This window comes from Felis catus, chromosome A2 (assembly GCF_018350175.1).
Source record: "Felis catus isolate Fca126 chromosome A2, F.catus_Fca126_mat1.0, whole genome shotgun sequence".
In the NCBI taxonomy this organism is placed as follows: domain Eukaryota; kingdom Metazoa; phylum Chordata; class Mammalia; order Carnivora; family Felidae; genus Felis; species Felis catus.
In genome coordinates this window covers 100508415-100524846 of record NC_058369.1, presented here as the reverse complement: position 1 = coordinate 100524846, position 16432 = coordinate 100508415, and positions in this window count along the sequence as shown.

The window sequence follows — 16432 nt, the reverse complement described above, 5'->3', positions numbered from 1 at the left end:
TCTGAGCAAAAGAATATGTAATAGAAGAAGATACATGGCTCTGCTGACTTTAAAACAGGATGAAAAATGGGAAGAGAGCCCCTGTTTTATATGGGCTCAGGTAAGGTTCTGTGAATATCTTTCTGCTGTTGTTGATTATATGTTTTAGGTAGAGAGGCACCTTGTAGTGTTTTAATCCGTCCCTAATACTGTGAGTAGAAGCAGAAAGATAACAAAATTGTTTACAAAATGTATTACTTTCAGATACAGCTAATCTGACAAATCAGTCCTTGGGGACCACATAGCAGTTTATATGAATAGTTTGCTTGTGGGTCCAGCTTCTTCTGGGCTAGAGAATTCTGAGTAAAGAGTACACGTAGTTATCTGTGCTCATTAGATTCTCTTCACAAATACTTGAAGCATTTGATCTTGAAACTTATTTCTACTACGTGGGGAGTAATTACTTGGGAGAACACTGAAAACATGATCTGATCCAGGACTCCCTCCAGAGACTTAATTGTATCTCAGAAAGCATTCATAGCAAAGAATGCATGTGGAATACACAAATAATTCTTTCAGATCGTCTCATACACGAGCCCTGGCTTCTTCACTTCTTTGAAAAAAGTAGACAGTCTCTGGGCTATATGACCAGCAGCAGAGGAAACAGTCAGTTTGGCCAGCTACTTGACTAGCTTTCTTCAGTGGGGTTTTATGTTTTAGTTGTGAAGCCTCCTAATTATTGAAGCATCTGGAAGATCACCGACTGATGGTACCTTGCTGTCTTTTTTTTTTTTAATTTTTTTTTCAACTTTTATTTATTTTTGGGACAGAGAGAGAGAGAGAGAGAGCATGAATGGGGGAGGGGCAGAGAGAGAGGGAGACACAGAATCGGAAGCAGGCTCCAGGCTCTGAGCCATCAGCCCAGAGCCTGACTCGGGGCTCGAACTCACAGACCGCGAGATCGTGACCTGGCTGAAGTCGGACGCTCAACCGACTGCGCCACCCAGGCGCCCCTTGGTACCTTGCTGTCTTAAAGAACACCACTGCATCTGGGAAGGGAAGCTAAGGAGGAAATGACCAACTGAGCTCAGTCTGCATGCTTCCAGGAAGGCTGCCAAAGCTACTGATGACAGGTGCAATACTATACATTACTTCCTTTTCTGGGAGAAAGAGCAGATCTGGATGTGGAAGGGAGTTTTGTCAAATACAACTTCTTCCCCACGCAGGCTGGTTTTTCTCCTGCATATCCCTTTATAAGGACAAGTTCTCTACCAGTGTTCATGATCTAAATTGAATGGCATGTCACTCTAAGTCTATATGAGGGACACTGTAAAATAAGTGAATTTGGGGTCATTCAGTGTGCTGTCTTTAAAAAGAGCGCTAGAGTTATCTCCTTTTTAACTTTGAAAGTCTAAACAGGCACCTAGTAATCAGATTGATCCTTTCTGAGGCAAAAAGGATAGCAGTTTCAGAGCACAGACTCTGTAACCATACTTCAGGGTTTTTGTTTTTTTTTTTTTTAATCCTGGCTTCACTGCTTACTATCTATCTCTGTGGCCTTGGGCACGTTATTTAACATATCTTTGCAATTTCTTCCTTATCAATAAAACAAGCATGATAAGCACAAATCCCCTAGAATGGTGATGAGCACTGCTTAAATGACTATAGTGAAAAATAATATAACTGGCAGGTAGAGAATACTGAATAAAAATTTAGCTATTATTAGAATTCAGACAATCAAAAATGAGGGACAACTAGTCATTGATCAGGAGGAGATACCAAAAATGATGATTCTCACATGAAAATGCTTAGGTTTTGGAACGCAAAACTTAAGTGATGTCACATAAACTGTTCTTCAGATGCTTTAGGTCAGGTTCCTCAATCTTTTGAAGCCATGTGTAAAGGTGTCCCTGGAAGTCCGCTATTCCACTGTCCTTTTAGAGCTAAGGAAACTAAATTGAAGAGAGGTTAAATGACTTGGGTCAAATGATTGCACTAATGCCCAAGCATTGCTTTGAGGAGACAACTTTAAAGAAGGGAAGGTGGGATTATGAGGGAAACAACTCTTCACCCATCACCCAACCCACCTCTACAGTATACCAGTGGAGAATAAACAGCCAACAGACCCAGGACTAGAAATCCAGCCATATAGGAGGAGTAGCCATGAACTTGATGAAACCCAATGACAACCTGAAGGCTTTATGGGATTGGGTTTGTTGATTCCACAAACACTTAGTAGCCACCCAACATCCGTGCTGTGTTGGGTGAGAAAGTTCTAGGCCACTTTTATATGCAGGAACATGTGGGCCTTGCTTACCTTCTGTTTCAGTTCATGTTGTAAAATAAGATACACAGCAGTAGTCCCAGATGAAAGGGATGTCCTCCTACAATATTGTGGCAGTGTGGCATCATGGGAAAACATAGGGTATAGAGTCTCCAGATAGGTATCTTGGCTCTAGTACTTACCAGTAGGAGCTATGTAGTCTTGACTTAAATCTTTATTTCATTTTTCTCATTTATGAGGGAGGGACAGTGTTGGGTGGGCTCTCAGAGGATGATACAGGGTTTGAGTAAGATGATCTGAGGACCCATTTCAAGGAACCCTACCAGTGTAGTTTGTTCTTGACTCCCTAAGTTGTGTTCTTCCAGTATGAAGCTTTTTTATTTTTCAATATATGAAATTTATTGTCAAATTGGTTTCCATACAACACCCAGTGCTCATCCCAAAAGTGCCCACCTCAATACCCATCACCCACCCTCCTCTCCCTCCCACCCCCCATCAACCCTCAGTTTGTTCTCAGTTTTTAACAGTCTCTTATGCTTTGGCTCTCTCCCACTCTAACCTCTTTTTTTTTTTTCCTTCCCCTCCTCTATGGGTTTTGGTTAAGTTTCTCAGGATCCACATAAGAGTGAAACCATATGGTATCTGTCTTTCTCTGTATGGCTTATTTCACTTAGCATCACACTCTCCAGTTCCATCCACGTTGCTACAAAAGGCCATATTTCGTTCTTTCTCATTGCCATGTAGTATTCCATTGTGTATATAAACCACAATTTCTTTATCCATTCATCAGTTGATGGACATTTAGGCTCTTTCCATAATTTGGCTATTGTTGAGAGTGCTGCTATGAACATTGGGGTACAAGTGCCCCTATGCATCAGTGCTCCTGTATCCCTTGGGTAAATTCCTAGCAGTGCTATTGCTGGGTCATAGGGTAGGTCTATTTTTAATTTTCTGAGGAACCTCCACACTGCTTTCCAGAGAGGCTGCACCAATTTGCATTCCCACCAACAGTGCAAGAGGGTTCCCGTTTCTCCACATCCTCACCAGCATCTATACTCTCCTGATTTGTTCATTTTGGCCACTCTGACTGGCGTGAGGTGATATCTGAGTGTGGTTTTGATTTGTATTTCCCTGATAAGGAGCAACGTTGAGCATCTTTTCATGTGCCTGTTGGCCATCCGGATGTCTTCCTTAGAAAAGTGTCTATTCCTGTTTTCTGCCCATTTCTTCACTGGGTTATTTGTTTTTCGTGTGTGGAGTTTGGTGAGCTCTTTATAGATTTTGGATACTAGACCTTTGTCCGATATGTCATTTGCAAATATCTTTTCCCATTCCGTTGGTTGCCTTTTCGTTTTGTTGGTTGTTTCCTTTGCTGTGCAGAAGCTTTTTATCTTCGTAAGGTCCCAGTAATTCATTTTTGCTTTTAATTCCCTTGCCTTTGGGGATGTGTCGAGTAAGAGATTGCTATGGCTGAGGTCAGAGAGGTCTTTTCCTGCTTTCTCCTCTAGGGTTTTGATGGTTTCCTGCCTCACATTCAGGTCCTTTATTCATTTTGAGTTTATTTTTGTGATTGGTGTGAGAAAGTGGTCTAGTTTCAACCTTCTGCATGTTGCTGTCCAGTTCTCCCAGCACCATTTGTTAAAGAGGCTGTCTTTTTTCCATTGGATGTTCTTTCCTGCTTTGTCAAAGATGAGTTGGCCATACGTTTGTGGGTCTAGTTCTGGGGTTTCTATTCTATTCCATTGGTCTATGTGTCTGTTTTTGTGCCAATACCATGCTGTCTTGATGATGACAGCTTTGTAGTAGAGGCTAAAGTCTGGGATTGTGATGCCTCCTGCTTTGGTCTTCTTCTTCCAAATTCCTTTGGCTATTCGGGGCCTTTTGTGGTTCCATATGAATTTTAGAATTGCTTGTTCTAGTTTCGAGAAGAATGCTGGTGCAGTTTTGATTGGGATTGCATTGAATGTGTAGATAGCTTTGGGTAGTATTGACATTTTGACAATATTTATTCTTCCAATCCATGAGCAGGGAATGTCTTTCCATTTCTTTATATCTTCTTCAATTACCTTCATAAGCTTTCTATAGTTTTCAGCATACAGATCTTTTACATCTTTGGTTAGATTTATCCCTAGGTATTTTATGCTTCTTGGTGCAATTGTGAATGGGATCAGTTTCTTTATTTGTCTTTCTGTTGCTTCATTGTTAGTGTATAAGAATGCAACTGATTTCTGTACACTGATTTTGTATCCTGCAACTTTGCTGAATTCCTGTATCAGTTCTAGCAGACTTTTGGTGGAGTCTATCGGATTTTCCATGTATAATATCATGTCATCTGCAAAAAGCGAAAGCTTGACTTCATCTTTGCCAATTTCGATGCCTTTGATTTCCTTTCGTTGTCTGATTGCTGATGCTAGCACTTCCAACACTATGTTAAACAACAGCGGTGAGAGTGGGCATCCCTGTCATGTTCCTGATCTCAGGGAAAAAGCTCTCAGTTTTTCCCCATTGAGGATGATGTTAGCTGTGGGCTTTTCATAAATGGCTTTTATGATCTTTAAGTATGTTCCTTCTATCCTGACTTTCTCAAGGGTTTTTATTAAGAAAGGGTGCTGGATTTTGTCAAAGGCCTTTTCTGCATCGATTGACAGGAACATATGGTTCTTATCTTTTCTTTTATTAATGTGATGTATCACGCTGATTGATTTGCGAGTGTTGAACCAGCCCTGCATCCCAGGAATGAATCCCACTTGATCATGGTGAATAATTCTTTTTATATGCTGTTGAATTCGATTTGCTAGTATCTTAGTGAGAATTTTTGCATCCATATTCATCAGGGATATTGGCCTGTAGTTCTCTTTTTTTACTGGGTCTCTGTCTGGTTTAGGAATCAAAGTAATACTGGCTTCATAGAATGAGTCTGGAAGTTTTCCTTCCCTTTCTATTTTTTGGAATAGCTTGAGAAGGATAGGTATTATCTCTGCTTTAAACATCTGGTAGAACTCCCCTGGGAAGCCATCTGGTCCTGGACTCTTATTTGTTGGGAGATTTTTGATAACCGATTCAATTTCTTCGCTGGTTATGGGTCTGTTCAAGCTTTCTATTTCCTCCTGATTGAGTTTTGGAAGAGTGTGGGTGTTCAGGAATTTGTCCATTTCTTCCAGGTTGTCCAATTTGTTGGCATATAATTTTTCATAGTATTCCCTGATAATTGTTTGTATCTCTGAGGGATTGGTTGTAATAATTCCATTTTCATTCATGACTTTATCTATTTGGGTCATCTCCCTTTTCTTTTTGAGAAGCCTGGCTAGAGGTTTGTCAATTTTGTTTATTTTTTCAAAAAACCAACTCTTGGTTTCGTTGATCTGCTCTACAGTTTTTTTAGATTCTATATTGTTTATTTCTGCTCTGATCTTTATTATTTCTCTTCTTCTGCTGGGTTTAGGCTGTCTTTGCTGTTCTGCTTCTAGTTCCTTTAGGTGTGCTGTTAGATTTTGTATTTGGGATTTTTCTTGTTTCTTGAGATAGGCCTGGATTGCAATGTATTTTCCTCCCAGGACTGCCTTCGCTGCGTCCCAAAGCATTTGGATTGTTGTATTTTCATTTTCATTTGTTTCCATATATTTTTTTAATTTCTTCTCTAATTGCCTGGTTGACCCACTCATTCATTAGTAGGGTGTTCTTTAACCTCCATGCTTTTGGAGGTTTTCCAGACTTTTTCCTGTGGTTGATTTCAAGCTTCATAGCATTGTGGTCTGAAAGTATGCATGGTATAATTTCAATTCTTGTAAACTTATGAAGGGCTGTTTTGTGACCCAGTATATGATCTATCTTGGAGAATGTTCCATGTGCACTCGAGAAGAAAGTATATTCTGTTGCTTTGGGATGCAGAGTTCTAAATATATGTGTCAAGTCCATCTGATCCAATGTCTCATTCAGGGCCCTTGTTTCTTTATTGACCGTGTGTCCAGATGATCTATCCATTTCTGTAAGTGGAGTGTTAAAGTCCCCTGCAATGACCACATTCTTATCAATAAGGTTGCTTATGTTTATGAGTAATTGTTTTATATATTTGGGGGCTCCAGTATTCAGCGCATAGACATTTATAATTGTTAGCTCTTCCTGATGGATAGACCCTGTAATTATTATAGAATGCCCTTCTTCATCTCTTGTTACAGCCTTTAATTTAAGGTCTAGTTTGTCTGATATAAGTATGGCTACTCCAGCTTTCTTTTGGCTTCCAGTAGCATGATAAATAGTTCTCCATCCCCTCACTTTCAATCTAAAGGTGTCCTCACGTCTAAAATGAGTCTCTTGTAGACAGCAAATAGATGGGTCTTGTTTTTTTAACCATTCTGATACCCTATGTCTTTTGGTTGGCGCATTTAATCCATTTACATTCAGTGTTATTATAGAAAGATACGGGTTTAGAGTCATTGTGATGTCTGTATGATTTATGCTTGTAGTGATGTCTCTGGTACTTTGTCTCACAGGATCCCCCTTAGGATCTCTTGTAGGGCTGGTTTAGTGGTGACAAATTCCTTCAGTTTTTGTTTGTTTGGGAAGACCTTTATCTCTCCTTCTATTCTAAATGACAGACTTGCTGGATAAAGGATTCTCGGCTGCTAATTTTTCCTGTTCAGCACATTAAAGATCTCGTGCCAATCCTTTCTGGTCTGCCAAGTTTCAAAAGAGAGATCAGTCACGAGTCTTATAGGTCTCCCTTTATATGCTAGGGCATGTTTATCCCTTGCTGCTTTCAGAATTTTCTCTTTATCCTTGTATTTTGCCCATTTCACTATGATATGTCGTGCAGAAGATCGATTCAAGTTACGTCTGAAGGGAGTTCTCTGTGCCTCTTGGATTTCAATGCCTTTTTCCTTCCCCAGTTCACGGAAGTTCTCAGCTATTATTTCTTCAAGTACCCCTTCAGCACCTTTCCCTCTCTCTTCCTCCTCTGGGATACCAATTATGTGTATATTATTTCTTTTTAGTGTATCACTTAGTTCTCTTATTTTCCCCTCATACTCCTGGATTTTTTTTTATCTCTTTTTCTCAGTGTCCTCTTTTTCCATAACTTTATCTTCTAGTTCACCTATTCTATCCTCTGCCTCTTCAATCCGAGCTGTCGTCGTTTCCATTTTATTTTGCATTTCGTTTAAAGTGTTTTTCAGCTCCTCCTGGCTGCTCCTTAGTCCCTTGATCTGCGTAGCAAGAGTTTCTCTGCTGTCCTCTATACTGTTTTCAAGCCCAGCGATTAATTTTATGACTATTATTCTAAATTCACCTTCTGTTATATTATTTAAATCCTTTTTATCAGTTCATTAGCTGTTGTTATTTCCTGGAGATTCTTCTGAGGGGAATTGTTCTGTTTTGTCATTTTGGATAGTCCCTGGAGTGGTGCGGACCTGCAGGGCACTTCCCCTGTGCTGTGGTGTGTAACTGGAGTTGGTGGGCGGAGCCACAGTCAGACCTGATGTCTGCCCCCAGCCCACCGCTGGGGCCACAGTCAGACTGGTGTGTGCCTTCTCTTCCCCTCTCCTAGGGGCGGGATTCACTGTGGGGTGGTGTGGCCCGTCGGGGCTACTTGCACACTGCCAGTCTTGTGGTGCTGGGGATCTGACGTATTAGCTGGGGTTCGTAGGCAAGGTGCAGGAGGGGCAGGCTTAGCTCACATCTCCTTAGGTGATCCACTTCAGGAGGAGCCCCTCTTCCGTGGGCCTCTCGTCTGCGCTTGGCTCCGGATACTCCGTTCTGCTAGTCTTCTGGTGGTTTTCTGGGTTAGTTAGGCAGGTGTAGGTGGAATCTAAGTGATCAGCAGGAGGCGTGATGAGCCCAGTGTCCTCCTACGCCGCCATCTTCCCCTCATGTCTATTCTCCAGTATGAAGCTTTTATGATGAATAACAGCTGGTCTGATACCATTTGTTTTCTCCTTTCCAACTCCGGGTACTCCAAAGCGTTCCTTATCTCCATGCTTTTCTAATCTTTTTTCTTGTGACTATGGTATAGTCATTAGAGATTTAGACTTCTAGCTTTTCCCGATTTGCTGTGTGTGCTATATGCACAGCTATGATGCTTCTCTCATTTGGATGTTGGGATACTAGACAACAGAAAACACCTATGAATTTGAAGAAGGAAAATCCCCAGAACCACGACTCCAGAGGCACTCAGAGCCACCTAGGGGGCACTTACAATGCTATCTAGGACAACTGTTCCAAGAGACCACAAAGAATACTGGATGGGACCATGGAAAAGAAGAATGAAAAGCTCTCCTTCTGTGTCCTTGGAATTTCCCAGTTGTCTTGGGATGTGAATTAAAAATGTGTGAGATGTCTTCAGGACCAATGGCATCATCCCCAGTTTGGTGATAAGGAAACAGAAGTTTCACAGAGATTGAGGAACAGGTAATTTGACCAGAATTCATGAAGTTTGTAAGTAGAGTTGGAATTTTTGCCCACAGATTTTCTAACTGCAGAGTTCCTTCTGCATTATTTGCTTCTGGATGATTTCCCCTTGGTAAATGAGAACTTCTACAGCTTCTGAGTTGTACAGAGTATGGCATTAGTCTGAATGAAGCTAAACTGGTTGAAAATACATAATTCAGGATCTATGCTATCTGTAGTTTCACAAGTTATCACTGTTGTCATTAAATATTACGCTTATGAAAACATTGCTTTAAAGCAATACTATAATCTCATACTTCTCATGTGTGATCTCCAGGCCAGATTGTCAACATCAGCTGGGAACTCCTTAGAAATGAGAATCCTCAGGCCTGACCCCAGATCTGCCTAATCAGAAACTCTGCTGGTAAGGCACAGGAGTCTGTTTTCACAACTCTTCAGGTGTATCTGGGTGCACACTCAGGTTTGAGAATTTCTTCCATAATCTAAAGGAAAACTTGGCATCCTATAATTAAAGAAATGGTGGTCTAGTGTTTCTACTCCAGACAAGATTTGGATATTTGTGTATCCACTGAATGCCATGCTCTGTGACAAGCGAATACTGAAGCAAAAGAAGAAATGGAATTCAGTGCCCATATTCACCTGTTTCTACATATAAAAGTTGAGGACAGATACCTACATTTAAGGACATGTAGTTATGCTGTTAAAGGCCTTTCTTCTTCTATAAAACTCTTTCTTCACTTAAAACTTTGAAACAATCTCAGGATTTTACCTGAATTCCAATGCAAATTGCAGATCGTAATGACCTAAGTATTCTTCAGGCAGTAAAGCTGCTTCACAGGTTGTAATTAGCTGTAATTTAGTAATCTGGGAGTTGCTGACCACCCTCTTCACCCCAACACACACACACACACACACACACACACACACACACACACACACACACACATCCTCCTTTTCATAGCAAAGCCAGAATGAGCTGTCTGAAAATATTAGGAAAGGTGTTTGAAAGAATACCAAGCCCATGGCTATAATGTCATCTTAGTTTAGTTGACTTGCCCTGAATAGCCCCTCAGAAGGACCTTTACATGGTCTTACTTTTTATTCTTGGAAGACTCTATCTTCAAGAGTGTTTAAAAGACTTATTTAATAGTAGTATTCTCATTTCTGAAAAAGTTAAAAATATCCTTAGCCTTAGTCAATTTCATTTTTTTCATTCGTATTTTCTTTATTCCTCTGTATCTTGGATTGCAAAAACAGGAGTTCTTCATTCATTATTAATCATTAAAACAAAAATGACTTAAAAACTGTGCATTGCTACTACTTAAAATAAATATCTCATTAATTAAATGTGCTAAGAATATACCATAATTTAAAAATAAGGAATAATATTTGAATAATAGCTACTTAATAGCTTTACTTCCAGGAAAAATGGACTTTGGTCCTGGGCTACCGGGGATCTGATGCTCTCACTATTTCAGAAGCTAGGCTGAGTGTCAGTCATATACCAGACCATAAATGGGTGTAGATCCACTGGGATTTTGCTATGCTGTTATGGTCACATTAGGTTCCATTATAGCAGGAACTGTGCCAATTTTAGTGTCAGCAAATATAACTAATGAGTGCACATCCCCAGAGCCTATGTTTCCTGCCTCATGATCTAAGCTGGGGCCCAAGACTGCAGTCAAAAGAAAGAAAAATAAGCTGTTTGCAAATGAACAGAGTGTGTGTGTGTGTGTGTGTGTGTGTGTGTGTGTGTGTGTGTAGTGAGGTCAGTTATCCAAACTGTGCCATAATCTAGACAGGAGTTGAAAAAGTGCTGTATTTGGACACAAAATTTAGGTTCAAATCCCAGTTTCTCCATTTCTAGCTGTGTAAACGTGAGCAACTTCCTTGATATTTTAGAACTTTGAGTGTCAATGGGGAGAGTACTATCTTCCTTAGATTTATTAGGAGAAAGATACTACTTCATGGTTATGAATTGTTTTTTTTCAAAGAAATATTAAAAGCCTAAATTTCCCCAGAATCTGAGTGTACATTGTGAGTAGGCAGCCTAGGTTCCAGTAACTAGAGGGGCCTGCAGAGGGCTTGGATTCAGAAAAGGAACATGTAGAAGTGTCAGAGCCCAGAGAGATCTATCGTTTGGCAAGTGTGGAGGCGTCTCTTCTTCCAGGGATTATGCTGCCCAACACCAGGCATGATCAGCATCCAGTGGCAGGTAGCAATAGGAATGGTGTCCTCTAATATATATAGTTGGGTGTTCTTTTTGGCTATGTGGTTCCTTGTCAAATAGCCTCTAACCTGCTCTTCAGGCTTTCCTAAGATGCACTGAGGTGCCTAACATCCTTTGATAAATTCTGTTCCACATAAGGCAACTAGTATGGATTGTCTTGTTAACAACTGAAAATCCTGATTGATAAAAAGGGTATTTATGCAGTCTTTTTGTCCTGTAATTCTTACCTCACTTATCTCTGTACTGTATTTTTTTTCATGGCTCACAGAACTGTAAAATTTTGAGCTAGAAGAAAGTAAACCCACTCAGTAACCACCTCACTACCTGCCACCTCACAGAAAATTGTAAGTAAAAGTGAAATGAGTTGAATAGTAGGTCTGGACTCAGAGTCCAAACACAGTCCAAACACAGGTCTCTCTACTCTCAGTCTGGTGTTCATTCCAGTGGTCAGTCTCTAGGCAACACTCTACCAGAGAGTATGCTGAGCTACAAAGCAAGGGCTATGTGCTGGAGAACCGGATATAAGTGCATTAAGGAGCTTTTAAGAATGCTGTAAATAAAGTATCCTCCTAAAAGAACATAAGTTATTGTCTTGGTCCAGTACTATCCCAACTTCAATATTTTAATAAGTACTGTAAAAGTACGTTTTACCCCAGAGCTCTCAAAATGTTGAATCAGAAACCTACTCCTTTAACAATAGCAAGTGACAGCTTCTAAAGTGTAGCAACCTGCAATCATCTCTGAAATTACTCATAGTTTTCCAAATTAAACTCTGTAGTGCATTCATACCATGTGCAAAGGATATATCATGATTGATTGACAAATTTATGGTGGCAAATCTTAATTGCAGGTTCATTCCAAGTTAACAGCTAATCTACTTAACTACTTAGTAATTTGCATTGTACATGCCTCAATATTCTATTTATATTTAATAAAACTTGATAAATTTCTGCATTCTCATTGTTAAAATTTATGGAAGTAGAAGAAGCAAAAATACTACAGCCATCCTGCTGTATAACCTCAAGATGGTATGGATCTTTCCTGACAGTATATAATCTCTACTGGATAGCCCCTTAATAAGTGGGAGGTAGGCTCCTCTCATGCTTCCCTAATGTTTCCTTTCCTCTAGGATATTTGGGCCAAAAATTCCCATTTCCACTGAGACCTACTTTGCTTCTTCCACTAGCTCTGAACATATCTTGTACTTGGTCGTGGCCCTCTATCACTTGGCCCTCAGGCATTGGTCCTGAGGACTTTCACCTTCCTTTGTGTGAGGTGGTACTTGTCACTATGACTTCAGAAGTGGGCCAGGGAAGACCACATTTTTCCACCTAATTCCATCCTAGTTCTAATGGCCTATTCTACCAGTGGCACAAAGGTGTCCTGTATGACAGAACTTTGGAACGTTTGAGGACAATTCAGGGATTATACTATAGGAAGGGGGAAAAAAACTTCAAATTGTATTCGAAATGTGGTTTCTCCCAGAATCTGAGAAGATGTGAATTTTGTAACCTGGTCATCCCTCAGTGGTTTTTTTTTTTTTTAATTTTTTTTTCCAAGTTTATTTTATTTTTGGGACAGAGAGAGACAGAGCATGAACGGGGGAGGGGCAGAGAGAGAGGGAGACACAGAATCGGAAACAGGCTCCAGGCTCTGAGCCATCAGCCAAGAGCCTGACGCGAGGCTTGAACTCACGGACCGCGAGATCGTGACCTGGCTGAAGTCAGACGCTTAACCAACTGCGCCACCCAGGCGCCCCCAGTGTTGTTTTCTTGATTCATAGTCTTCCTCTCCCACTCTCCTTGTCTTCTAAGGCCAGATAACCTGAGCTAAAGATATGGAATGATGTACATGACATGTAAGGTCATGAAACAAGTATATTCTAAAACACAGTTCATATAATAATGTACCTATATAAATAGCACATAAAAGTTGAAACAAAATTCCTCTGTTAGAAATAATCGAGTAATGGGGCATCTGGGTGGCTCACTTGGTTAAGTGTCTGACTTCAGCTTAGGTCATGATCTCATGGTTTGTTAGTTCAGGTCCCATGTCAGGCTCTGGGCTCATAGCTCAGAGGCTGGGGTCTGCTTCAGATTCTATCTCCCTCTCTCTGTTCCTCCCCTGTTCACACTCTTAATCTCAAAAATAAACCAGCATTAACAAAAATTAAAAGATAAAAAAAATAATCATGGGATTAAAAACCTTTGTGTGTCTATGTATGAAAGAGCACATACCATTTAGGAGTTTTTTGTTTGAGGAATAAATTCCTAGAGGTAAAATTGCTAGGCCAAAGTGACGTGACATTTTATATTTTGACTGGCTCTGCAAAATTAATCTCCAAGGAGTTTGACAACATACAGTCTCAACAGCAATATTTGAGAGTGTTTTTCAATTTTATTAAATGTCAGCAATCATTATTATAAGACATCCTATTGTTTGCCTCGACTTTTCTTGATTATTAATGCAGTTGAGCTTGTGTTGAAATATTCATTACTTTGTGTGTGTTTATACTCTGCTTCTATGGAGCCTATAGATACATCCTCAGAGAATCAATCCTTAACCACCAACCCTATTTGAGCAAAGGTTTAAGAGGGAATAAATCAACTTGGATTAATCCTTTGAACCCAACTGAGAGGAAAGTTTTCTTGGCTCACCCAATCATATCAGCCTGCCTCCCTCTAGTCTCTCCATGTCCATGTGACCCTGAAATAATGCCAACAAACTGGAAATTCGGAGCATATTATACTCATAGTAGGGTATACATGAGCAGAAAAATCTCTGCTGAGAATTAGAGTTGAGGCAAATGGACCCAACAGGAAGCAACCTAATCAGTTGCAGAATTTTCATGTTTAGCAAGTACATTTTGAAGTTAACTTTAAAATTAGCATGTTCAGGACATATTTAAGAACCTCTAGCTGGAAGAGACCAACAAAAACAACTAGGTATGTAAAATTTGATGGTATCTCCTGTGTTGCCCTGCTGAATCTGCCATTGACAATGGCAGATCCTCTCTCACAGTGAAGCTTAGTAAGTTAAAAAGCTTGGGCTCTAGGAACAGATCGTCTGAGTTTAAAATCTGGCCCTCTTATTTATTAGCTATTCATGACCTGGGAAAGTGTTTATATCTGTTTGTTTGTTTCATCAACTATAAAATGAGGATAATAGTACTTAGAGAGTTAGTATAGGAATTAAAAGTGATCATACTTCTAAAGAGTTTAGCACAGTGTTTGGTGCACTGAGGCCAGTAAATGTTGTTACTTTAACGGTGTGATTCATTGTTTGGATTTTTTTTTAACATTCAATGCATAAGCAGGAGAATTTTGTATCCTTTACACATTGATGTACCAATTAAACTCTAATGAACACTGATAATCTAAATAATGAAAGCAAAAATATTTTAGCAAGCATTAGATACTGATGGGTGGATGCTAGTGTTCCCAAAACACAATCTGCATCAACATCCTCCTCTCTCCTCCCTCCTCTGTCCCCCACTTATTAAGTTTCTAAAACCAAAGCTTTGTAATTTACTATTTAGGTGCTTACTCTCCTTCCCTTTTGTACTCTTTCCAACATGTAAAAAGTTAGTATGTGGAAGTCAGGGGAAGAAAAGTTTTAGGAGAAAACCTACACTAAAATTTGTTTCCAGTAGCCCAAGCATTTTTAGGGAAGACACATGAAGTATATTTGACACTCACTGGTTAATTGCCTACCCCATGTACGAAGTATAATGCTGTGGTGCCTAGAAAGAATAGAAAGATTCCTACAATTTGTTCCTTACCTTCAGAGGAGCTCACGGTTCGGTGAAGGAGACAAACAAGGACACCATAAAAGTGTCCAAACAAGGACAACATAGGAGTTTGTGATGGAGGAGGAATTGGGGTAGAGATACTTGGGGGAGGAGGTTGGTGGTGTGTAAGCTGAGCTTAGAGCTAGAGTCTTGGTCTTCTCTGAGGGGGGGACCTGTAATTCTACTCATTAATTGTGGTCAAGCTTGGGCTTGAAATGGGAGATGAGGTCTAATGGAGAAGTTGCTTAAATATAAAAATATTTATATTTTTCCTGAGGTAACACATGATTACAGGAGAAAATTTAGAAAGGGAAAATATAAAAAATCATTAGTCTAATTCCAGAGATAACCATAGATCACACTTTGATGTATTGCTTTCAATTTTATTGTGTGTGTTGAAAAATTTTTACGTTACTTTTAAATTCCTTATGTTGAAGAATGGAAAGGCTAATTTTAGAGATAACACAACATGTGTGGTTTTTTCACCTAAATTTTTCCCTTAACATCTCCTGATGATTTTACTATGCCATTATAGTAGAATAATATTGTAATAATGTAATGTAATATAATTTAAATTATAATTTGAATGACTATACAATAGTCTATAGAACATATAACTATAATTTATATAATCCTCAATCACTGGAGATTTCAAGGTCACTATTATGTCACATCAAAAAACACCATTAGTTTAGTGTTTTTGATTACTTTATATAACAGCCTTAGTTATTCCTTAGGCTGAATTCTTAAAAGTGGAATTGCTGACTCTAAAGTTCACGCATTTAAAGTCAGAATTTGATTTGCTATCAGAAAAGCTACATTTTTTTACTGTGGCAAGATAGATGTAACAAAATTTACCACTTTAATCATTAAGTGCATAGTTCAGTTGCGCTATGTACATTGCTATCACCACCATCTATCTCTGGAACTTTTTATCATTCCAAAGAGAAAGTCTGATAACCAATAACTCCCATTCCCCACACCCTCAGCTCCCACTGACCTCTATCCTAATTTGTATTTCTCTAAACTTGCCTGTTCTAATTATCTTATATACGTGGAATCCTACAATATTTGTCTTTGTGTGCCTGGCTTATTTCACTTAACATGTTTTCAAGGTTCATCCAGGTTGTAGCACGCGTCAGAGCTTTGTAGGGCTAAATAATACTCCACTGTGTGAATATACCATGTTTCATTTATTCATTCATCAGCTAATGGACATGTGGGTTGTTGAACAGCTGCTTTTAAACCAATGTGGACTGACTACATTGATAGACAAGGTACTTTTGACAATCTTGTTTTTTTTACAGCCTGTTCATTTGTGTAGACAAAAATGAAGAGCTGTCAGGGTTTACTAGTTACTTAAGTCTGTAGTGGAGGCAAGCCAGTTACTGCAAATTGGCACATGACGTAACTTTTTCTCAATATAGTGGTTCAACATTTCTATAAATTAATCAGTGCTCATCATGATAAGTGTACAGGTATTCTTAATCCCCCTCATCTGTCTCACCCCTCCCCCAACCTACCTCCAGGCTGGTAACCGTCAATTTATTCACCATATTTAAGAGTCTGGGCTGTTTTTTTCTTTCTTTTTTTTGGCCTTTTTTGTTTCTTTCTTTCACTTATTTCACTTAGCATTATACCTTCTAGATCCATATTGTTGCAAATGGCAAGATTATGTTCTTTTTAATGGTTGAGTAATATTCCATCGTGTGTGTGTGTGTGTGTGTGTGTGTGTGTGTGTGTGGTA